Raw genomic sequence first — 26,437 nt, forward strand, 5'->3', positions numbered from 1 at the left:
CAGGGTAGAAAATATTTATAGACCTGAGCATGGTGGTGCATGCCTGTAATCCCAGAAACTTGGGAGGCTGAAGCAGGATGATTGGAAGTTCAAAGCTAGCCTCAGCAACTTAATTAAAAAGACCCTGTCCTAAAAAAAAAAAAAAAAATTAAAAAATAAAGGCCTAGGGATGTACCTCAATGGTGAACTGCTCCAGAGTTCAATCCCCAGAATAAAAATAACAAATAAAAGTGTTAACAACTATGGAAAAACTTCCCACTGAAATAAAAAGTTAAATAAAACATCAAGAGAAAATGATCTGTTGATAGAAAACAACAGGGCATAATTTTCAATCTGAAACAAGAATATACACATTTCAAGACTATTCTCTGGACCTCCGCAGTCTTCCTCTGCATTTTGTGTCACCCCATGTTTTGCTTTCCTTGAAGCCATCCTTGAAAAATTTATCAATGTGTTCCCTTCTGTGTGACCAAGGGGTGCAATGGGACATAGGAAGTATCTACGCTGTAGAATGGCCTCAACCTACACTATAATCATCAGGTAGAAATTTTAAAAATTAGCTGGCTTTTATAAGATGGCAGCAAACACTTAACTGGGCATCTTTTATATTTATAACTGTATCTAGCCCTTTATTGGGTCCACTAAAAATGCCATCAGGAGAAAAAGTTTATTTGGGGGCTCACGATTTCAGAGGTTCTGTCCATAGTAGGCCTACATCATACCTCTGGGCCAGAGATGAGATGAGGCAGAGCATCATGGCAAAAGGAAATATTAGAGGAAAGGAGCTGAGAGAGAGAGAGAGAGAGAGAGAGAGAGAGAGAGAGAGAGAGAGAGAGCACTCCATTCAGCAGGGGCAAAATATAATTCCTAATGGCATGCTCCCAGTGACCTACTTCCTCTACCTACACCCTACCTGCCTATAGTTACCACCCAATTAATCCATCAGTGGATTAGGTTACATCCTTCATAATTAAAAAAAATTATCCTATGAACATACTTGCATTGTCTTACACGTGAACTCTTGGGGATACTTGGTAAAGTGGTGGGTTGTCTATGGAGGTGATTTACCCAGAATGTGACTAACTTACAATAACTGTATTTGAAATACACACTCAGTCTTTATCCCTGAGGATAGGGAAGAGATGGATGATTCATACTTTCCCTGTTCAGACTGAATTGGTAGAATGGACCTCCAGTATTTTAACTGGAAGGCATACTAAGCAGCATTGAGAAAGTACCACATGTACAGAGACACATTTGCAAACACGATCTAGCAGATTCAGACTCAAGAAATCTCTTTCAGACTATGTTCTTTCTGGAAGCATCTCTAGTTCTGTACCTCTGAGTATGAGCACTGGGACTCCAATAGTCAGTAGGGGTCCCAGGGCAGATATGGACCATTTTTGGTACCATCTTTATGATCTTGTTTCCCAACATCTTTAGGGTTAAGTTTCCTAATGTCTAAAATATGGACAATAATACATTCCATTCACAAGATTATTGTGAGGATTATGTGAGATAGTCTTGACTTTAATTCGTGAGGAGGTCTCAATGACAGTAAATGGAATAAGTAATGTTTACTGAGCACTTCTATGTACTAGCACAGCTCTGAGTTCTTGATACTAACTCAGTTAAAGGCTTAGAAAAAAATCTGTAAGATAGGTAATGTTTTTATTTCAATTTTACAAATGAAGAAATTGAGGTACAGGGAGGTTAAAGAATTTTGACATAGCCAGAATTACATAGCTGGAATTCAAATCTTAATGACTTGCCTTCAGATATCATGTTCTTACACATTAGCTATTACTGTTGTGGTGTTCTTAGAACAATATCTAAGTGCAAATTATGATATTTTATAAATTGCTGCAGAATAAACAACAATTTAACCCATGTTCATTGAAGAAGGGGAGACTGTTCCAGCTTTAGGAAGAGGAAGTTGTCACAGGAGTTAGTAGGCCAAGAGGGTTGGGTGAGAAACATGCTCCAGAGGCAACATCTTTGGAGGATATAAGAAGTGTGATTTGTTAAGATCTTAAGTAATACAGGAGTTGGAGCTATAGATGCATTAGGTAGTGAAGAGTCTTGTGGTTAGAAGTATGGTAAAGGGCCAAATCTTATATGACAGATTAAAAATGAGTCAGGAGAGGTGAGAGATGGGGAGGAGAGGCTGAGTTCCGATCACATTTGAACCCCTAGATCTCCCTCTGTTTGAGGTTTTGCTTTGTACTTCTTTGTTACATAAGTTAGTGCTTCTCTCTGTATGCTTAAGCTAGTTTGAGTTTCTACCATGCACAACATAAAGAATCTTTATAACTGTTCAGTTAGAAGAATATATTATTTTGGGTACAAAAATATGAAGGTGTGATTTAGAGTAGTGGTGGTATAGACAGAGGACTGAAAAATAGAAAACTAGTGGAGATGAGGGATTGAAGGAGCACTGGGAAGTTATTTGGGGGCATTATCTCTTCTCCATTCTGTGCAGTCTCATAAACCGTATGAATCAAATCAGCTCTGCCTTCTTTTTGTTGATTCTTTTTAGTTATACATGATAGCAGAATCCATTTTGACATAATCATAAAAGCATGTAATAGATCTTGTTCTATTTCAGAATCCAGTACCTATCCTTCCTCTTCTCTTTCCCCATTCCCTGCTCCCTTGCCTCTATTGATCTTTCTGCCATTTACCTATAGTTATTTTTTAAAATTAATTTCTTGTGGATGTACACATGGTGAGATTCACAGTGGTATAGTCATTATGTACATAGGGATTCTATGTCAGATTTATTCCACTGTCTTTCTTTTTCCCAACCTCTCCCTTCCTTTTAATTCCATTTGTCTACTCCACTGAGCTCTGTCTTCTTTTGGCCAACAAATGGGTCCTTGGTAAATAAAGGCAAAGAGGACATTTATTCTGGTAATTTGAGTCTTGACTGAGTGACCCAAGATGGGAAAAAAGTTTCCTGTCCATTCATTTCAGGGATGAGGTTGATGAAGTCCTTAGGACACTGTCGGGACTTCTAGGGTTATCTATTCAACCTACCCCACTTCAAGTCTGTGCGTGGCCCTCTCATTAAGATAAGATCTATTTTTATTTTAATTAGGTAACTTGTTTTGATTGTAGTCAGTAATCTGAGGGGTATTGAAATAATCCAGGAATTGAGATGTTGCAAAAAATCAGTTACAAATGTACAACTAACTGAGTTGGGTGAAAGGCAAAGAGGGCCCTAGACTTTTGAGATGTATGCAATACTTTCTGTGATATTAAATCTACTGCTACTTCCTGTGACCTTCAGCAAGGCTCTGTAAGAAAGAAAACAACTAAGGTTAAAGGTGGTCCATTGGTGAAAAGAGAATAATGTCTGGACAAGAGGGCAAACTTTGTTCCTTCCTGTTAGGCACAACTACAAACCATGTAAATAATGTTAGAGGCTATCAAAAGAAGAACTCTTAAAGGTGGCAGTAAATTGGCACCTCAGTAGTGGTGGAACAACACAGTGGAATAATAGACCTTTTACTCCCCTGCCAGACAGGAAAAATGAGACCCAGACCAGAATTTCCTGACCTCCAATCTAGCATAGAAGGCAGCTCAGGTAGGCTCATCCCTCCCCATATCAAAAGGAAATCTCTCTGACAATGTCTGCAACCACCTAAAAGGACAACTCATCTGCAATCTTTTCATTAAAAAACAGGGCAAGTGTGTTCTTCCTTGCTGGGCTTGAGCATTTCTCCTCTGCGCAGAGAAGCAGGTGGGTGGGGTGAAATCAGCAAGTCCTGAGCAAAAAGATGAGACCTGGCCTGGGAAACTTCCTTGATCCCAAGGGCCTGAGATTTTCCTCCTTTGCCTAGAGACACTGAAGGACCTGGAGAGTACTGGTATTCTAACATGAAAAGTGCCCAGTTCTGTGTGTGTGTGTGTGTGTGTGTGTGTGTGCACGCATGTGTGCTAGTTGTACAGGAAAATGGGTCTCATTGTGACATCATTATACATATATCTAACATAGTTGGATCAATTTCACTCCTCATCACCTCCCTTTCTCCTTTCCCTTTCCTCTATACTAACAGCCTCTCTTCTAGATTCATGATGTTCTTTCTCCCCTCCCTCTAACTCCCACATATGAAAGAAAACATGATACTTGTATTTCTGAGTCTGACTTATTTCTTTTAACATGATCTCCAGGTTCATACATTTTCCTGTAAATGACATAATTGTTCATACATTTTCCTGTAAATGACATAATTTCACTTTATTGTTGAATAGTGAGATACATTGTATATACATACCACATTTTCTTTATCCATCCATCTGTTGGTGGGCACCTAGACTGATTCCACAACTTGGTTATTGTGAATTATATTGTGAGAAAGATGGGGATGTATGTATCTCTATCATATTGCTGACTATAATCCTTTCAGATAATACTGAGAAGTGGTTTAGCTGGATCATATAGTGGTTCTATTTTTAGTTGTTTTTTAGAAACATGCATATTGATTTCCATAGTGGCTGTTCTAATTTACCTTCCCATTAATAGTGTTTAAGAATTCCTTTTTGTACACATCCTTACCAGCATTTATTTGTATTATTTGTATTGATGATTACCTTTCGGAGGGGAGATGGAGTCTCAATGGAGTTTTGAGACAACATTGAGCTGCTGTTGCCCACCTTTTAAAGCACTTTCTGTCCCTCCAGCAATGTTGGACCCCACCACAATAAGTCTTGATTAGGGTAGCCTCTCTGTGCCCAAAGGTCTGACACCCCTCTCCAGCTAGCTAGCAACTACTCTGTGGCCCACCATTATCAGGTAATGCCATCAGAAACAAGTGGAAGTCCTAGAAGTCTCACATAAACCAAACTGACAAAAATAATACTGCATAGTCCCTGAACATTAAACTATAACTGGAATCACAGTCCCAAATGGTAGACAAGGACTTATCAACATGCTAAATCTAAACAAAGTAATAATAAAAAGATTAAAATAAGACATAGACTCTCCTAACATAATAGATAAAACTTCCAAGATCCAATAATATTTCACTTGTCATACCTAGAATTAATAAAATTACAACTTGAATGAGAAAAGATAATCAACTCACAATGACAATGAGTTGAATCAGATATTGGAATTATCTGTCAAGAATTTTAAAGAATCCACATAAAAGTGATTCAACAATCAGTCACAAATTCTTTTGAAAAAAATGAAAAAAAAAAATAGAATGCCTCAGCAAGGAAATGAAAATTTCAAAAAAGGACCAAGTAGAAAACACACAACAAAAAGTAGAATATTAGACATTGAACACTTTTTGGCTTTATAGTAACAGGGTGGTTACAGAGGTAGAACCAGTGAATCTGAGAAGAGACAGCTAGAATTCACCCAATGTGAATGACAGGGAAAGAATCTGTAGGACAATAACAAGAGAGTCAACATTGAATCATTGGCATTCCTAAGGGATAGACAATGGAATTGAAAGATTTGAAGAAATAAAACCTGAATAATTCCCAAATTTGGCAAAAAAAAAAAAAAAGGAACCTAAAGACTAGAAGTTTAGCAAACTTCAAATAGGATAAAGGCTTGGCTATAGTTTGGACATGACTTGGGGGGTGTTTTCCCAAGATTTCATTGTTATAGATTTGGTCCTCAGGTGGTATGGAGATGGTGAAACCTTTCAAAGGTGGGGCCTATGGTGGAGGTTTTTTGCCAATTTGTTTTGTCATTAGAGGCCACTGCCCTCAAAAGAAATTGGGACATTTCTTCTGCTATGCTTGCATTCTTACAAGAATGTTGTTACAAAAGTATCCCTTCCTTCTCTGTTTTGATCAAGATGTGATCACTCTACTGTACAAAATTCTGAAGTCTGTCTGCCATAGGACCTTATGCCAGAGTTCGCACTAGGGTATTTGGATGCTCGGCCTCCAAAATTATTAGCTAAATAAACCCTTATACTTCATAAGTAACATGTTGGGCATTTCATTACAGTGGTGAAAAGCCGATTAGCACACCCCCCAAATCCACACCAAAAATAATCACAATTAATGACAAAGAAATATGTGTTATGTGTGTGTGTATGTGTTTGTGTGTGTGTGTGTGTGTGTGTGTGTGTGTGTGTGCACGCGTGCTGCAGTGCTGGTATCAGACCCAAAGCCTCATGCATGGTAGGCAAGGAACCATTGAACTAAACTCCCAGCTCAAGGAAGAATCTTGAAAGCAGCTAGAAAGAAATAGAGTAATACAGGGGAACACTAATCTGGAGATAATAGATTTCTCATCTGAAGACATGGAGGTCTGAAGGTAGAGGCAATGACTTTTTCAAGTCTTGAAAGAACACTGTCAAATGCACATTTTTTTTAATTTGGTGAAAATAGACTTCAGTAATGAATAAGAAATTAAGGTATTCTCTGATGAAAGCAAAGTAGGATAATTTGTTGTTGAAAAACCTATTCTTAAACATTGTGAAAGAATATTCTAGACTTACAGAAAAATGATAACGAATATTGGGTTATTAGGAAGAAAGAAAGAAGAACAGAAAGATCAGAAATGTAAACACACACAATACTATCTATCCATTTCATGATTTTTATGACTCATAATTCAGATAGTTGGAACAAAAAGTTACACAGTCTGACACTTAGAACAATGATACTTGAAAGTGGAGAAGATAAAAGGATCTAAGAGGAAGGGAGCTTTCCACACTTCGAATTTTGATGCCAGTAGAAAGTGCAGTCACATATATCTTTCACAATACCCCAAGAAAGCACTAAAAAATGAATATGAAGAAATACTCTCAAAAGCACCATACAGAAATCAGAATGAAATAATAGGATATGTTTATGTAGCCCATGGTAAGGCAAGAAAAGAGAAACAAAGGAACAAAAATGAGAGAAAACTAATGGAAAACAAATAACAGGACAGTGGGGTTAAATACTACCCTATCAATAATTACCTTTGATGTAACTGGTCTGATTATACCAAGGGCAGAGATTGGCAGGAAGGGCAAAAATAAAATGACATAAATGTGTACAGTTTATAAGAAATTCACTTCGAATTCAATGACATAGGTGTATTGAAAATAGAAGGATGGAAAAGATATCCCATGTAAACATTAAGCAAAAATAAACAAAGAGGGTATATATTATTGTTTAATAACATAAACTTTATGGCAAAAAAATTACTAGTGAAAGTTTCATTACCTAATGACAAAAGAATTAATTCAGTAGGAAAATATAATGATTTTAAATGTGTACACAGCAAACAACAGATTCTCAAAATACCTGAATCAAAAGCTGATAGAGTTGGAGGATAAATACACGAGTAGATAATTATAGTTCAGTTCTTCAACATTCACTCTCAGTACCTGATAGAACTCATAGATATAAAATCAGAAAGTATTTAAAAGATATAAAATGCACAATCTTAGTGACTAACTGACATATACAAAAACTTCCATCCATCAGCAGGATTACCTTTTTTTTCAAGTGCTCATGGAATGCTCACCAAGATTTGCCATATCTTGGGCTACAAAATAGATCCCTCCAAATTTACAAGAATCAAAATCATCCAAAGTGTGTTCACTAACCACAGTGGAATCAAACTAGAAATAGATAACAGGAAGTCAACAAGGAAATAAACGTTGAGAATTAATTAACATACCCTTAAATACTTCATTGGTCAGAAAAGAAATTTTGAAGAAAATTTAAAATGCATAGAAACAAATTAAATTGAAATCACACACACACACACACGAGATATATATAAAGCAGTACTGTGTGTGAAATCTGTGACACTAAATGCTTATATTAGAAAAAAGGTGTGTTTAGGGGTTCCCAGGACCACTCCTGGTTTGGTGACTCATTAAAAGGGATTGTAGAACTCGTAAGTTATCATACTTATGGTTATGGATTATTACAGTAAGAGGTTACCTAGCCAAATAAATAAAGCGAAAGGTTAATGGGGCAATGTATGGAGGAAACCAAGCACAGGAATATTCTCTTAGTAGAGTTGTTCAGGATATACAATCAATTGCCGCAGTATACATGAAGTGTTGTCTACTGGGGAATCTTGCCTAAGCCTAGGAGTCGCAGGTTTTTATTGTGAGTTGATCACATAGACCTATAGTGTCTGTATAACCCTTGTGAGTTATCGAAACCCAAGGCCCCAGGGGAAAGACAATTGTTTATCATAAATTTCATTGTTTGCACAAAGTACATAGCACAGTAAGTTTCAAGATCTCAAGTGTTCAAACATTCTTAACAGTTGGAATGTTCCAAACTCTTAATTTCTCAGAGTTGGTGAAGGCTGTATCACAAAACAGGGCTTTATAGAAGATGTAAAGTTTAAGCAGTTCAGCGGTGTTGAGCCAACTCTTCTTAGCACCTAAGAAAATATTTCAAATCGAGAATCTAAATTCCTTATTTCAAGAGATTAATCCAAAGAGTACAAAAAATGCAAAGAAGACAGAAGGAAGAAAATAGAAATCAATGAAAAATAAAATAAAAAATGAGGACTGGAGGAAAACCTGAGTTGTAGAATACTTGCCTAGCATGCACAATGTACTGGATTCAATCCTTAGCACTATAAAATATAAAAACAATAAAAATAAATTTGGAAATGATAGACAAAATCAATGAAACTAAAAGCAAATTCCTAGAAATTCTGATGAAAATAAAGAGATTAAATGTAAGTCACTAATATTAGAAATAAAATAACAGGACAGATCTGCAATCATTAAAATGCTAACAAGGGAATAAAATGAAAAACTTCAGCTCATGAGTTCAACAACTAAAAAAAAAAAATAGACAAATTCCTACAAAATCAGACAATACCAAAATTCAATGAAGATGAAATAATGAAATAAGGAATCTGAATAGCCATGAAATCATTTAAAATGAATTTATGGTTAAAAAACTAGTGATAAAGAAATATTGAGAACAGGACATTTTGTTGTAGAACAATGCCAAATATTTAAAAAGAATTGATACCAATTTTATGCCTCTTTTCCAGAGTAAAGAGAGGAAGAATCACTTTCTATTTTACTTTATGAGGTTAGTATTACTCTGATATCAAAATCAGAGCACAGTGTAAACAAAAAGCTAGAGTAAAGAAAATGAAACTATAGAATGCTATCTTTCATGATCTTAGAAAAAAATTCTCAACAAAGGGGCTGGGGCTGTAGCTCAGTGGCAAAGCACTTGCATAGCATGTGTGAGGCACTGGATTTGATTCTTAGCACCACATGAAAATAAATAAAGGAATGTTGTCAATCTAAAACTACAAAAATTTTTAAAAATTTTTCAACAAAATATTAATAGGCCCTATCTCCTTATTATCTAGCTATATATATTATATACTATGACCAAGTAGAAATTATTTCAGGTAAGAAACTTGGATTTAATACTTGGAAATCAATTAATGTAATCTATCACATCATAAAGGTAAATTAAAAGATTATGTTAATTGATACAAAAAGAAAAATGCTTCATACTGCCAAACATTTATCATGATAAAACTGTCACTATTTGAAGATGACATGATATGTACACAGGAAATCCCAACAGATCTAAGAAATAAAGGGAAAAAGGAAGAAAGAAAGAAAAAAGAAAGAAAACAAATTCCTAGAATTATTAAGCGGGGAGAAGGAAGAGATAAATTTGGAGAAGCATAGGAATTTTTGAACAGTTTCAATTGCAAGGTTGCAGGATATAAGATTAAAACACAAAAACCAAATTGTATGTCTCTACATTGGGAATGAGTATGAATGAATGAACAAATTAAAAATGCAATATTATTTAAAATAACTCTAAAATATACTCTTAACAAAATAAGTACAGAATACATATGCTTAAAATCATAAAATAATGATGTAAATAATATTTAAATAGAAAGATGTAACAGGTTCATCGATCGAATGACCCAACTTACTGAAGCTGTTAGTTTTTCCCTAATATATCTGTAGGTTTAATGTTATCTTTATTTATACCCCCAAAATAAATTTTATAGATGTAGACAAGGTTATCTCAAAATTTTTGGAAAATCATAGCCCCTAAAGTAGCCCAAATCATTTGAAGGGGAAGAAGATAGGGAGATAATCATTCTATCTAATATTAAGACACATTATATAGCTCCAGTAGTAAAAGTGTGGTATTGGTGGTGGAATAAACTCATAGATCAATGAAATATAATAGAGAATCCTGGATATAGACTCACAATTGACTTTTTAAATATACTTTTTTAGGAACAAGCTTATGTTCAATGCAAAACTGAGCAGAAAGTATAGAGCATTCCCATATACCTTTTCCCCCACTTATAAAAGTAGCTTCCACCACCATCATTATCCCAAACCAGAGAGGGAATTTGTTTTAATCAGTGTTATCAATTAATCAGTTTAAATAACTGACACATTGTTATCATTCTTAGTCCATAGTTTACATTAGGGTTTAATTTTGGAATTCCATATTCTACAAATGTATGACCTGTATCTTCCATTATAGTATCATACTAGATAGTTTCCTGCATTAAAAATTCTCTGTGCTCTTCCAGTTTATCCTTTTCCTTTCTAAACTCCTTGAAGTCACTAATGTTTCTAATGTTTCCATACTTCTTATCTTTTCCATATTGTCATAAATTTGGAATCATTCTATATAGCCTTTCAATATTGTCTTCTTTTACTTGGCAAATTTTTTTCCATATTTTTTTCATGAATTGATAGTTCATTTCTTTGTAACACTGTATGATAGTCAATTTTGTGGAAGGAGCAAATTACTTTGTTGATTCACCTATTGAAGAATCTCTTCATTGCTTCTGAAATTTGACAATTATAAATAAAGCAATTATAAACATTTGTATGTAGGTGTTTGTGTAGACATATGTTTTCTTCTCATTTGGTTAAATACCAAAGAGGCGGGTGTAGCTGATGATAAGAGTATATTTAGTTTTATAAAAATGTGCCAATCTGTCTTCCAAAGTGGCAGATAAGATAATTTAGTGATTGTGCAAAGTCTGTGTCTATTCCACTCCCCCATTTTTTTTTTTTTAACATGAGAATGTCCAGTTTTCCAAGCAATGTTCATTGAAAAGACTGCATTTTCTTGATTGGATGCCTTTGCTTCCCCACGCCCCCGCAAGATTGATTGACTATATTCAAGTTTTTTTTTTTTCCCCTCTTGACTCTCTGTCCTGTTCCACTAATCAATTTGTTTGTTCTTTCAAATGTATTCCACTAATTTAATAACTATAGCTTTTTAATAATTCTTAAACAGAGGTAGTGTCAGTTCTTCAACTTTATCCCTCTTCTCCAATATTGTGTTGACTGCTCTGGGTCTTTCATTTTTTTACATAGCTCCAAAATAGTTCTTTGATATTCACAAAATAACCTGCTGGAATTTTAATTGGGATTGCATTGAATCTAAGGTTCAAGATGGGAAGAGAATAAAACTTGAAAGTATTGAGAACATGGAATTTTTCTCCATTTTTATTACTTTTTCTTTGATTTCTTTCATCTGTATTTTATAGTTTTTCTTATATGTGTTATATGTATTTTATTAAACTTATACCAAAATATTGCATTTTTGAGATTCTCATGGTATTGTATGTTTACTTTTCAAATTCCATTTGTTCATTGATGGTATATAGAAAAGCAAATGATTTTATATATTTGTGTCCTATGTTTCTGCTAAAATTGTCTATTCTGGAAAAATTTTTAAAATTGTTTTCTACAAGAACATGACAGAATCTTCCTTCCAAGTCTATACACTTTTAATTCATTTTCTTAACTCTGACATCTGGTACAATATTGAAAAATGGGTGAGAAGTAGAATTTTTTGGTCCTATTTGGAATGTTATGAATAGAGGAAAGGTCAGATTTCTTATGGCAAGTATGATATTGGCTATAAGTTTTTGTAGATGTTCTTTATGAAGTTGAGGAAGCTTTCCTTTATTCCTATTTCGTTAAGAGTTTTTATCACAAATATCCACCTGATTTTGTCACATGAATTTTCTACTTCTATTGATAGGATCATATGATTGTTCTTTAGTTTTTTGATGTGGTGGATAATATAATTTTTTTGAATGTTAAAGCAGTCTTGCACACCTGGAATAGTTCAACTTGGTCATGGCATATAATTATTCTAATGTGTTGTTGAATGGAATTTGCTATTATTTGTTGCGTGTTTTTGCATCTATATTCACGGGAGATATTGGTCCAGAGTTATCTTTAACTGTAACATTCATCTAGTTTTAATATTAGAGTAATGGTGTTCTCATAGAATCAGTTAAGAAATATTCTATTTGCTTTTATCTTCCAGAAAAGACTATAGGTAATCAATAAAATTTCTTCAGTGTTTGGTATCAGTTACCAATGGAAGCTATTTGAACTTGGTGCTTTGTGTTTTGAAAAGTCATTAATTACTGATTCAGTTATTTAAATAGATATGGGCCTATTCAGATTGTGTTTTCTCTGTGCTAGTATTGACAGATTGTCTTTCAAGAAATTTGTACATTTCATATACGAAATTTGCAGCATAGTTATGCATAATATTCCATTTTTATCCTTTCAATAAAAAATGTCCAAGGCATGTGTGACGATATTCTTTTTTACTTCCTGATATTAACAATCTGTCCTGTCTCTTCCACACTCTTTTCTTAGCCTCAGTAGAGGCATTTTGTCATGGTTGAATACGAGGTGTCTCCCCAAAGTTCCTGTTAATGCAGGAATCTTCAGAGGTACAATGATTGGGTTATGAGAGATGTAACCTAATCAGTTCATTCTTATTTGAATGGAATGATTGGGTGAAAACTCTAGAAACTGTAGAAAAGTGGAACATGACTGGAGGAGGTGAGTCAAGGGTGTGTGTACCCTGGAGGTTGTTATTCCTTCAGCCTCTTTCTCTGTTTCCTGAATACCATGAGGGAAGCAGCTTCCTTCTGCTGGACTCTTTCCCAGTGTCAGCCATCTATGAAATAAGACCTCTGAAATGGCGCATCCCAAATAAATGTTTCCTCCTCTAAGTTGTTCTTGTCAGGCATTTTGTACACTGATATAAAAGAGCACTAAGACACCTATCAGTTTATTGATTTCTTCCAAGAACCACCTTTTGGTTTTGCTGATTTTCTCTATTTCTTATTTTCGACTCCATGTATTTCTGCTATTATGTTTTTTTTTCCCTCTGCTTACTTTGCATTTAAGTTGCTTTATTTTTAAGTTTCCTAAGATGGAAGTTAAATTATTTCTTCTTTTCTAACACATGCCTTCAACACTATAAATTTGTCTCTAAGCACTGCTTTTGCTACATCCCACAGATTTTGATGTTTATGTTCAACTGATTCTTCTGACAAAGGTGTAAAAGTAATTCAATGATGGAAATATAATCTTTTCAACAATGGTGAGAAGTAGACTTCCATAGGCAACATATGAATTTTATTCTAAATCTTTGAACTTCTATAAAAATTAAGTCAAAATAAATCACAGACTTAAGTGTAAAATAGAAGATTATAATACTTTCAGGGGAAAATAGGAGAAAAATCTTCAGATCAGAGTTAGAAAAAGAGTTCTTAAAATTAATACCAAAAATGTTATCCATAAAAAGAAAAACTGACATGATGGATTTCATCAAAATTAAAAGTTTTGACCTATGAAAGACCCTGTGAAAAGATTGAAAAACAAGCTACAGACTGGGAGAAAACATTTACAAACCACATGTTGGATATAGGACTAGTATGTAGGACTTTCAAAACTTAAGAGTAGGCAACAAATATTAAAAATGGGCAAAAGACATGAACAGACAATTCACCAAAGAGAATACATAAATAATAATCACATAAAAAAGGTGCTCATCATCATTTCCGTTAAGAAAATGGAAATTGAAATCACAATATGATACCATTAAAACCCTATCAAAATAGCTAAAAAAAAGTAGGGAAAATACTAGGTACTGAGGGATATGAAGAAATTGGATCATATTTATATTGGTGGTGGAGAATGAAAACATTTAAAGCTACTTTTGAAAAGATTGGAAACTTCTTAAAAATGAAATGTGCAATTGCCATATTACCTAGTAATTGCACTCTGATCATTTACCTAGAGATTTGAATACTATGTTAATACAAATACTTGTAGCTGAATATTTACAAATGCTTTATTCATAATGACCCAAGTGGAAAACAACTGAGACTTTACTCAATGAGTTATGGGCTAAACAAATTGAAATGAATCTACTCAGCAATAAAATGGACCAAACTTTCCATGTATGCAACAGTTTGGAGAAATCTTGAGAGAATTATTCTGAGTGAAGAAATAAGAGCCAATTCCGCAAGTTAACAAATTGTATGATTCCACTTAAATACTTTTCTTGAAATAACATAATTATAGAAATGGAAAGCAGATCACTGGTTACAAGGGGTTAAGGAGAAAAGTGGGTTAGAGGGCAGTGACTATAGCTTAAAGGGGACTATGGGAGATCATTCTAATGATGGAAATATTCTGTGTCTTGAATACATCAATGTCAACATCCTGGTTGTGATATTGTACCATTTTTTTTAAAGATCTTACCATTATGGGAAATGGTAAAATGTGCAAAGTCTCTATTTTTTTAAATTGCATGTGTAGGTATAGTGATCAAAAAGAAAATGCTTAACTTAAAAATAAACAAACATGCAACTACCAGATATCTCAGCAGTTGCACTTTTGGGCATTATTCCAGAGAAATGAAAATTTATATTCCCTTGAAATTTGCACACAAATTCAGAGGAGCTTTCTTTGTAATAACCCCAATCTAGAAATAGCTTAGATGTTCTTCAATAGGTGGTTAAGCAAACTGAGAACCATACGCAACATGGACTACTACTCAGCAATAAACAGGGATAAACCCCAAGGTACACACATAGCAACTCAGGAATCTCCAAGGAATTATTGAGAAATAATTTCAAAATGTCATATACTGACAATTTATATGACATTTATGAAATCAGAAAATTTTAGAACTAAAGGACAAATTAATGGTTGCTAGGAAATAGGGATGGAGAAAGTGTAGCCAGGAGGGAGGTGTGTGTCATTACAAAAGACATAACATGGCATGGCTTGGTGATATGACCATTGAGTATATTGTCTGTGGTGGTGGATAGATGAACTTACACACATGATATTGGAGAGAACTGATTACACACACTTACACAAAATGAATAAATGCAAAAATAAGTATAATTAAGATTCAATTGCTTATGGAAACTTGATTAACCTCAGTATATAATATCAAGGTAAATATTCTGGTTCTCATATCATGCTACACTGTTTCAAAATGCTACCACAGGGGATACTAGGCCAAGTGTCTTAAGGATATATCTGAATTATTTCTTACAATTTCATGTGAATCTATAACAATCTCATAAAAAATTTAAACAAAAGTAACAAAGTAAAAAATAAAAAGAGGATAACACAGTTTTGCTAAGAAAGTTATTTTCACTTGTAGCTTGAAATCTAAGATTGCTGAATACCCAGGAGTTTTATATTGTTGGAAAGTACATATTTCCCCTATTCTAAAACTAATGTGATTAAAGGCAGAGACCCAAGACAAGAGAGCAGCTGACTGATTTAGTGCCTGGGAAAAGTTTGAATAATTGGGTGCCTGTTGTTTCAAATTGTCTTTTGGCAAAGACACAGGCCACAAAGCTAAGAGTTAAGGAGATGAAGAAAGTCCAGTTGCTAGATGACAGAAATGCCCAGATCAATTCTGGATCCAAATATATTGATCTGACAAAACTCTTGCTTTGTTATTTGTCCTAGGAATTGTTTGGGAACAAAGAGGTCAAAAGTCAAAACAAATGAACAAACCAACAACCTTAGAGGAAGCTTAGTGGAAGGTCCCACATCAGGTAACCAAAGAAAAGATTCCCATCACAAGGTCAGGAAATGATAAATTAATTCTGTCCAGAATTGACGCAGCTGCTGAAGACCAGTCCCTAACAAGTGAGGGTTCCCATTTCTTACTTTTCCAAATGGAAAGTTAAAGTTAACTCTGGACACTTTAAGTTAAATGAGCCAATAAACTTCCATTTTGCTTAAACAACTTTTAGAATTAAAGAGATCCTTAAAAGATACTTCATTCACTCATTTTTTTCTTAGCAGTGTGTGTTATATAAATACACACACAGTAGTATACCAGTGCAGAGATACTTACCCACATGGATACATGGGTGCCCACACACCTGCACATCTGTATCACCTTGTATCTGTATGCACATACACACACTACTTCAGGAGACAAGAACACAGGTACAGAAGGTGTCATTCACAATGTACACAAGTTGTGTACAGAGTAATCTCTTCAGCAAAAATATTACTATGAGTCATCCTGTGCCTGACACTTCTGGGCATGTAATAATAGCCTGAGAGTATTCAAAGGAAGAGATGATGAACTTATTGTAATAAATTAATGAACAGAGTTATATATTTTTTGAGCTTCAGAAGATAAAGTGGTATTATAATATAATGAAAGTTCAAAATCCACTAATTAGCCTGTGTGTTCAATCCAATGCAATTTTGGTTCCCACAAACACAATCAGGGCCTATCTCTTTATAAAGGAGTCTCTACAAAGCTGGGTTTGGGCGGATGGCAGACTGTTAGAGCCTGGTATCATCTTTCTCCTCCTTGGCTCCTTGGCATATGCCTAGATGATGAAGTTAAGCTGTTAGTTGAGTAGTGGTGAGGGAATGTGAAATGTTGACCATACCAGGCAGACCGAATAGTGATGAAGGAAGGAGAAAAGGGACATTTAATACTGTAACTATACTTGATTCTAAAATACATGAAGAAAGAGGCATAATAAATGGACCTATCACTTAAGCCTTCCCCTTCTTTCATCAGTGTCTTGAGAAATTTAACATTGATACAATACAGGTTGAAGTCCAGAGTAATCAATTGCTCTAACTGACTCAGTTCAGGATTCAATCCAGGCCATGAATTACATTTCATTGTCATGTCTCTTTATTATCCTTTAATATTCATCTGTTCTTTGTTTTTCATGTCATTAATAATTTTGAAAAGTAAAGGCCAGATATTTTAAATATTGAATCTCAGCGAGTGTTTTTCTGAGGTTTCCTTATGATAAAAATGCAGATTATTCCTTTCTGGTTTGTATAATCCCCAAATGAAAAGGCTTCTTTCTTAAGGTATCACATTCAAAGGCTCACAATGTCTGTTGACCCTTCTTTAGTAATATTTGTTTTGATCACATGGTTGCAAGTTTTTGTTTTCCAATTTCTTTCTTTTTATATTTATAAATCATTTGCAGTGCTATACTTTTGATTTTGCATTTTGTCCCTCAAAAAACTCCTTCCTCTACAACTTTCTTTATTGATTTTGAGACTCAAATGGATCCAGATCTTAAAATGGGCACCCTTTTAAGGCATGCTTCTCTGTATTGTTAATGCTTCCGAGTTTCAAAAGTCATGTTTTTACTCTCTGGCACAAGGTCCCCTGCTCCAGTTCTCAAATTAACCATTTTTGCAAGGAATACTGGTGTCTGTATTGGGAATGGTATTTAAAACTGAGATCTGAGAAATAGGCATGTTCATTGCTATGGGAGTGGCATTATATTATGATCTTTCAGTGGACAGACCTAGGAAATGGATATCTATTTGGAATCATGAGTTTATACTGGTTCTTTCAATTACATTTCAACCTTATAGGTTTTTGTCTTGCCTTTCCCCATTCTGCATTTGTATTTCTTCTTCCAAGAAGAGCTGTGAGTCCCACCCATATTATATATTTATATATTTATTATTTATTATTTCTTTCAGTCCAATAACCCATATTCTCACACACACACACACACACACACACACACACACAATTCCTTGGGTATTATTACACTCAAAACACTATGAAAACTAAACAACTGAGAAGTATTCAAGGTCTGATTGCAGCTCATACCTTTCTCTTTGGGTGGAAGGCATGAAGACAAAGGATGTAACTGTTACTTGAATAGTGCTCCCCACCCCCAGGTAGGGTGGTTATGTTATTCAGAAGAGACAAGTTTATTTGCAGTTGTTTCTATTTGGTTTTGGTTTTGGTGTTTCTGTTCTAGTCCTCTTGATTTAATTTTATGTTCTGAATGGTTAAATCATTCACACGAGTTCATATGTCAAAATACTTTTCAAAAAAGTATGCTCATCAAGTGTCACATTCCCCCATCCTACTCACCCTGAATAGGTGAGCAATTATATTATTTTTTTTTTCCTTCCAATGTTTGTTTCAGGGAAAATAAGGCAAATGTGCTCTTTTTCCTGCTTTCTGAGACAAAATTCACACAAAAGTAATATATATGCTGCTATATATACTAAAAAGTAGTGTATATGACACAGATACTTTCCTTTTCAGCTTGTGTGTGTGTGTGTGTGTGTGTGTGTGTGTGTGTGTGTGTGTGTGGTATTGGGGATCAAATTCAGGGCCTTGTGCATATTAGGTAAATGTTCTAGCATTGAACTACATCCCTAATCTCTGTATTCACTTTTAATAGTTATGAATACACATTGGAGTTTTCTTTATATTATTGAATTCATTTTACCTTCTTTTTGGGAGGTGGTTCTGATTTTTTAAAAATTTTGTTTTTGTTTTGGCAGTGCTGCAGGTCAAACCCAGACCCTTGGGTTTGTTAGGCAAACAAGCTACCACTCATCTATTTGCACCCCCAATCTTTTACTCTTACTTTGAGTGATAAAGATAGTTTAATGGGGAATTAGAATTGTGAATCAAGCTTCCTCTGGAACTTTAAATTGACATTTTTTTTTTGGAACTTATTGGTACTATGAGAAGTCAGTATAATTTTTGCTATTTGTAGAATTTCACCTTTTTTTCTTGAAGTTTTGCAAAGTCATTTAAAAGAGCCATGGTATGGATTTGCCTTTATTACTTTGTGTTAGCAAAAATTTTTTTTTGTTGTAAGGACTTATTTTATGTTTTAAGTTTGGAAACCTCTCTGAAATTTTTATTTGAGTTTTCTCTATTCTCTTCTTTTGGAACTCTTCTTATTAAGTATATGTATATATATCAGAGCAACTGAATTTATGACTGTTCTTTCATTTTTATATTATTTACCTATATGATAAGTTCATTTATTAATCTAATTTTTATATCCAGCTATTCTTGTATATTCTTTTTTATTTCATATCTTTATATCATTTTACTTATTTTACTCCTTTGTTTTTTTCCTTGAGTACCCTAACATTCTTATCTTAAAGTTTTCCTCATATTGCCCCTTAGGCTTCATTTCACAAATATTGAATTGATAGTTCTGATTGTTGATTTCATTGGCTGCATTCTTCACTTCAGATTTCTTTTTCAGTTTTAGAAGTTGGGCAGAGGGGACCGTTTTGTGTCACAGGATTACTCCCATCTCTCTTCCTCCCTGGCCAGTAGTTCTGTAGTTTTGTAGGTATTACCTCCCTGTGTACCCTGTGTTGAGCTTGATCTTTTAATAGTAGTTTTGGGATTTAGTTCTCTGGTGACTTTAGAGCAGAGGACGGACTGGCTTAGCTCCACATCAGTCTGCGTTTTTGTAGTCCCACTTCCTTGGGATAGTATCTTCCTATAAGACTGGCCCCAGGGGTAAAGTTGGAAGCAGTTTTATTTTCTGTCGTATTTCGCATATGGGATTACCCCCATGCAGTGAAAACCTCCAGCCTGGTTTTGCTCACCCATCTCCCATGGAACACTTTTGTTCCATTGCCTTGTAACTGCCACTTTGGGCTTTCAGATCTGGAAGCCAGTAGTTCCCCTGTTTCATTGGCTCTCCTGATTTACACTTCAGTTTTGTTTCTGAATATAACAGTATGTTTATTTTAACTCCAATTTTCAGGTGAGGATATTAAAATAGTAAGATGGAATGATTTATTTAAAGCTACATGGTTAATGAGGGGAAGGGTTTTTGGCTTCCATCATTTTTCAGTGACTCCAAGGAGGTTTTTATTTGTCCATTTCACATTTTTCTAAATACCTACTGAGTTTAGATTTTCTAAATTTCTTCTAATTTAGACTATACACTGGAGCCATTTTTCTAAATGCATGATGATATATGAAAGGAAACACTGTACTGTAAGTAAAATTGTCTGTGCTCTGTTCTTGACTTGGAAAATAGTTAAGCTTCTGGGCCTCAGTCTTCTCTTCTAGAACATTAAGTATCTTCCCTTGAATGAGTTCAACATTTCTTTTCAATTGCAGTGGTCTGTGAGTGCAACTTTGGTTTGCTCCATTCTCAGCAAGTGTAGTTTGCTGATTGAATATTGTATTTTCACAAATATGTATATTATCTGTCTCTGAGACTGTTCTTTTTTATATTAAAAATATGCCATATAAAACCGGAATGGGCTCATTGCCATGAGCAGATGGTTAGTAAGTGGTTTAATGGTTCCATATGGAATACTGCTGTTAAGCCCTGGGCTTAATGGTTGCTTCTTCCCCTTTTGTAAATGCACAGATCATTACTGGGAGTGATAAGGTAATGTAAGAAAACATGCCCAATGACTTGCAGGAAGACTCGTCATCTAGACAAACCTATCACTGCTTATACAGGGATTGACAGATGAATAACTGAACTCTCAAATAGCTAAATATTGTCACTTATTGAATCCAATTGGACAGCAAATTAAATTGTTATATACAGAAGAGTGGGAAAACCCCTCTCAAAGGACTATATATGAACAGCCAATAAGCATATAAGAAAGGTAATGTTTAAAATAAAAACCACAAGGAGATAAACTATAAATATTTAAAAATCAAGAAGACTGACAACATTAAAAGTCAGTGATGATGTGAAGCAACTGGAACTTTCATACACTGCTGGTGGGAGTCTGAAGCAGTGCACAATTATGAAGTGTTCTGCAATTTCTTATTAAGTTAAACATGGATGTGCCCCATGACTGAGCAGTGCTGCTCTTAGTTTTTACTCAAGACATGTGAAAAGTTCAAAAGAGACTTCAACAATGTTTCTAGGAGTCTAGTCAATAAAATTTAAATTCCAGAAATGATACAAATATCCATTGTATTGGATCATAAAAGGATAATAGTAAAGTGATATATTATTTCAATATATCACTAATAAAAATAATGAACAATTATTACATATAATAACATAAGTTAATCTCAAAAATATCATGTTAACTGAAAGAAGCTTGATGCAAATATATATCTCGTCAGATTCTGTGCATTTAAAGTCCAAGAATAGGAAAAATTAATCGGTGGTGATGGGAGTCAGAAAATCACCACCTCTGTGGAGAAGGCCCCCTGGAAAGGACTCAAGGAAACTTCTGGGGGTGATGAAGATATTCAGTACTCTGTTCGGGAGAGTAGGTAAAACATATGCACAAGATTGTCAAGACTCATGAAACTGAACACATACCATGTGTGCATTTTACTGTATGTTAATTATAACTCAATGAAAAAGTGACTACACACCTGTAATCACAGCTACTTGGGAAACTGAGACAGGGGGATCACAAGTTCAAGGCCAGCCTCATCAACTTATCAACTTAGTGAGACCCTGTCTCACATTCTCAAAATAAACAGAAAGGATTGGGGATGTATCTCAGTGGTAAAGCTCCTCTGGGTTCAATCCTCAGTACAAGAAAAAAAAAAAAAAAAGAGGAAATTTATATATTCCAGAGACTGAACCCATCATAGATTGTATCTATGGCTAGAAATATTTGCATCTCATGTTTTTCAAACACTCATTATGGGTTGGATAATTATCAGTCAACTTTAAATCACAAAGTACCTGACTTACCAGGTACTTTCTTTTAGTTGGAGAACTGTCAGCTTTGCACTTAAATAGAACCCAATGTATGGTGGCTCAAACTTACTATAGTGCACCTGAAGCAAAGTCCCTGCCTCCTCCCAACAAAGATAGTCATGGAGGCAAGCACCAGTTATTCTGCTTTGGAGAGCTTTGTTGGTCTCAATATATCTCCTAAAACACCTTTCCTTATAAATAGCTTCTGTGGTTAGCATGTCCTAAAGACACATTCTGATTTCTTATCAACTTCCTATTGAACGAGAGGAGGAGGGAAAACCTATAATTGGCAATGAAAACTCTTACTCCTAGTTAGGTTGCAATCTAACTTCTGTCTTACTAACTGCTCTAAATTCTTCTGCTGTGTAAATTCAGGGTTGTATGAAGGACAAGGATCTGATGGTGACAGATATATTATGCTGTATTATGTAGCCAGGAGCTCACAGCTCTGAATTCAGGCAGATGAGATTTAAATATCTTGACTCCACCAAACATTAGTTGTCATTTTAGACAAGTTTTAAGTGTCTTTGAGTCTATTTTATTAGTTTCTTTGTGTATAATAATAGATGATAATATGTGATAATAATATCTACTTAAAACATTTTGTTTTAAGTAAAGCAATAGCCAGGTACCTGCTACACAGTAGGTAGCCATAATTATTATCATGAAGTTCTACCATGTTGATTTTTTACCAACACCCAGTACATTTTAGAAATATAGACTAAATGTTCTTCATTTGCATGATCTCTTCTCATTGCTAATGCAATATTCACATGTAATATTTAAATATTAATTTAAAACAAAATTCTTTGGTGTTTGATACTTGGCCTTTAAAATATTTTTGCTTTTCTTGGTTTTGATTGACATGCTGCACTCCACATATTCTAGTATTAAAATAAGCAATTACTAGAGTGAAAAAATAAACAAGTAAATCTTTATTGACTTTTGGGACTTGAACTCGGTCCTTTAATTACATTTCAAGTCCTCGTTTATGAGGTCAAAAGTTTAAATATGGAATGGCAGGAATTTTCTGTGGCACCCATCTGGTCCTTAACCAAGTACCTCCTTGAGTTGGTGCTTGACTTGCTTGTGAATTCACATTTCACCGCCAAGGTTATAAACATTTTGTATCTGACAATTTTTTGTGCCCTCCTCCAATCTCCAGCTCTTTAGCTGGCCTCTGTTGAGTGGAACAAGTGGACCATATATCTCTCCACGGAGGAACCTATTAGTGGAGAGAGACAAGAGGGGACACATAGGTTAAGAGCACGAGAGCCGGTGCATTTTCACATGTGGAAAGGTGGCTTGCAGGTAAGTATGTGCCTGGAATGGCATACTGTGTGAAATGAGAAGACCCGGTCCTTGCCTGCCTTTGCCTCCCTAGGCTGCATGTCTTTGGGCAGAGCATTAAGTAACCTCTCTGGGTTTGGGGGAAGTTTACACAGGAGAAGATGAAAGTGTGGAACAATGGTTCTTGACTCATTGTAGAACTTCTTCACTTTTGTGTTTTAAAGGATGCTTTATCCAGGAAGATGAAAACCTAGAAGAATGTTGGGTGTCTTGTCAGGAGGTCAGACAACACTTGGTGAATTTTATCACCCGACTCTTCAAGGCTGGAGACAGTCTTCGGTGCTTTATCCACACACATCCTGTTAATAGAGTCACTTACAACTGATTCCAAATCCAAGTCAAGATTTGTGACATCTGACACTGAGCAACAGAGACAGGCACTCCCAGGTGTCTTGCCACTCACTGAAATTTGGTCAGATTGATTCTGTTTTGAACTTTATAATTTATCTTGAAATTCTTAAGTTTAGAAAGGTAAATTCCAGCGGTTAGAACTTTTATAGGTGCAGCTGTAACGGTCATAAACTGTGACTGACACTTTCAAAAGGCCAGCAAATTGATTCCAAGCATAGCAGAACATTTGCTAACTGTTTCCCTGCTGCTCATATACACACGCACACACATGTGCATACACACACATGCACACAGGTGCACAGAGCAGGTATTTGTATCTGTGGTTAGTCACACACATAGGAGTTTTTTGTTTTGTATTTGAGAAAAGAGAAAGGCGGTCTGGGTGGGACAGAGTGGAAGAGGAATGCAAGCCGGAGCCTCATAGTTTCCATTGACTGGGTTTCAGCCTATAATTAGTGGGGGTGGGGCAGCACAGAAGCTGGCAGACCTGTTTAAAAATATTTTGTGAGATTCTTGGCACAAACATAACCACTGGGGCCTTTGTGACCAAGAGTGACACTGGCAGGGAGAAGGTGCTTCTCACTGGTGCTGCCGCGGAAGCCAGCACAGCCTTGCAGCCGGAGGCCTGGAAACTCTGACGGTTCTGGCATGGATGTTGGGCTTCTAACCATGGGTGGGGCAGCAGCAGGGAGCCTCCCCTCAGGGACCTGGGGACAGCAGAGGAGACCTAGCAGAACCCAGGGAAGGAGAAAGAGGTCCAGGCAGATGCCTCACGGCCGCTGCAACTAACTCCTTAGTTTGTTGGCCAAGCTCGTGTCTGTCCATGGCCCCTCAGGAACCATTAGAGCAGGGTTTAGGTGACCTAAAATTTTATATCAGCGTTTTCATGTACTTTGTTGCCTTGAGTAAGTTATCTTCCCTCTCTTGATCTAAATTTCCCCACCTGGCAAACAAGGACTTTGGATTTGACCTCTAAGTTTCTCCTGGGTCTAAAATGATTAAACTCCCAACTTTTAAATATTTTTGTCAGTTAATTAAATATTTTCCAAGAGCTCATCTCACGTTTCCATGCTAATTCTAGATATGAAATATAAACTCATTCTATATTACTTGTGATGCTTGGCAAGTTCAGCTTCAGAGGTTACTTTTGTCCTTCACTGGGTGTGTGTCTTTGAATCAGGCTCTTCACCACGACAACCCTCATCTTCCTTATGTGCACGGTGAGCATCCTCACACCTCCAGTCCTGTTGTTGAAGGCAAAGCTTACAATGCTCCAGGGACACAGTAGGTGCTCAGTGAACAGCACTGACTGTCATTGTGTTTTAATTAAATTTATTTTAATAATGTATACTATCAACCCCTATAGAAAAATGTAACTTTATCAAATCACATGAATAGAAATATCAATAAATATGAGCCTGTCAAGAGAAATTAGAAAATCAAAAACTTCTCTCCTCAAGACACATGCTACATAAAAATAAGGAGACATCCTTGTAAACACACAGTTTAGTAGCTGTTTCATGAGTCCTTTGCCTTAGAACCCCTCTCTGTCTGTCATTCCGCTTGTTTCCTTTCTTCTGACAAGATTCTGAAGGAAGTCCAGTGGTCTTTTCTACCCTTGAAAATCAAAATTTTCAACCTAATTAAAGAAACTTTTGCTTAATTGGGCTAAATATAGCTTCTTTCATTCCAAATCAGCCTCTAGAGAGAGCTACTTCTTAACTAAAGTGTCTGTCTCTCAGAACTGCCATTCCCCACCCCACCCCATTAGAGCATTGTGGTATGGCCTAAATTGATGCTGGTCTGTAAAGCTATTTAAATATATCACATTATCTGATGCCAGGTAGACAGAGAACATAGCTATACACAGTTACTACAAATAGTTATCACACTTGATCTTTCTCAAATGTTTCAGAAGAGACCTTGGGGGTAGTTAATTGGAATTGTCAACTTGATTGGATTAAGAGATGCCTAAGATTCGGAGGGCTTCTGAGAGCCTCAGTGAGGGTGTGTCTAGGAATGATTGGCATGTGGAACAGCAAACTGAAGTTTGCTGTAATCGTGGGCAGCACAGTCCAATAGGTTGGAGGCTTGGATGCAACAAAAGTTGGAAGAACAAGGAAGCAGCTGCAGACACAAACTCAATTCTTCTTGAGCAGATTCATTGATTGCAGCTGTGATCACCTGAGGACATCAGACTCCAAAGCACACTCAAATCAGTGACTCTCTGGGGAGTTTTCAGGCCTTTAGTCCCAGACTGCAGTGGCATTATTGATCCCTCTTGTTCTGAGGTTTCAGCTTCTTGGACTGAGCAGCTACTGGTTCCTCCAGCTCTCTAACCTGCAGATGTCCATTGTGGGACTATCTAGCTTCTGATCATGTAAGTCAACGTAATAAATGCCCTTTTAATAATCTCTCTCTCTCTCTCTCTCTCTCTCTCACACACACACACACACACACACACATACACACACACACACACTTCCATCCTGTTAGTTCTGTTCCTCTAGAGAACCCTTACCAATACATCTGTATCTCTGTCTTTTCTATCACCTCATTTAACAATAGCTGCTTAATAAAATGTTAACTAACAGTGACTGACAGCATGTGCACCTACTTTACATGCAAGGTTACAAGCTTACTCTCATGTAATCCTTACAATGATAGAGTAAGGAAGACATTATTATGCTCTTAGTGATGATTGAGTGATGTGTGTAAGTTCACATAAATCATAAGGTAGTAGAGGCTAGACTCAAAAACCAAAATGAAAATAAAACAACAAGTGCCAGGCTCTGTTGCTAAGTTGGCTTACCTGCATCATGGTCCTATAGGTGGGTTGGGGTGGAGGTTCCTTGCTGTCCAAAGATGCATAAACTGTCAATGAGCTTTTTTACTGTAAGCTAATTGCTCCATTTTAAACCATGAAATTTGTGGATCATAGTATTTGTGAATAAAAAGGAAAGATGGTTG

At 35.6% G+C, this 26,437-nt stretch overlaps 1 pseudogene; it reads right to left on the bottom strand.

The window, feature by feature from the left end:
• Positions 1-26,288, bottom strand: part of LOC124993627 (maternal embryonic leucine zipper kinase-like) — a 67,814-nt pseudogene extending 41,526 nt beyond the window's left edge.
• Positions 26,289-26,437: the final 149 nt, after the last annotated feature.

Source organism: Sciurus carolinensis, chromosome 9 (genome assembly GCF_902686445.1).
Source record: "Sciurus carolinensis chromosome 9, mSciCar1.2, whole genome shotgun sequence".
Taxonomy (NCBI): Eukaryota; Metazoa; Chordata; class Mammalia; order Rodentia; family Sciuridae; genus Sciurus; species Sciurus carolinensis.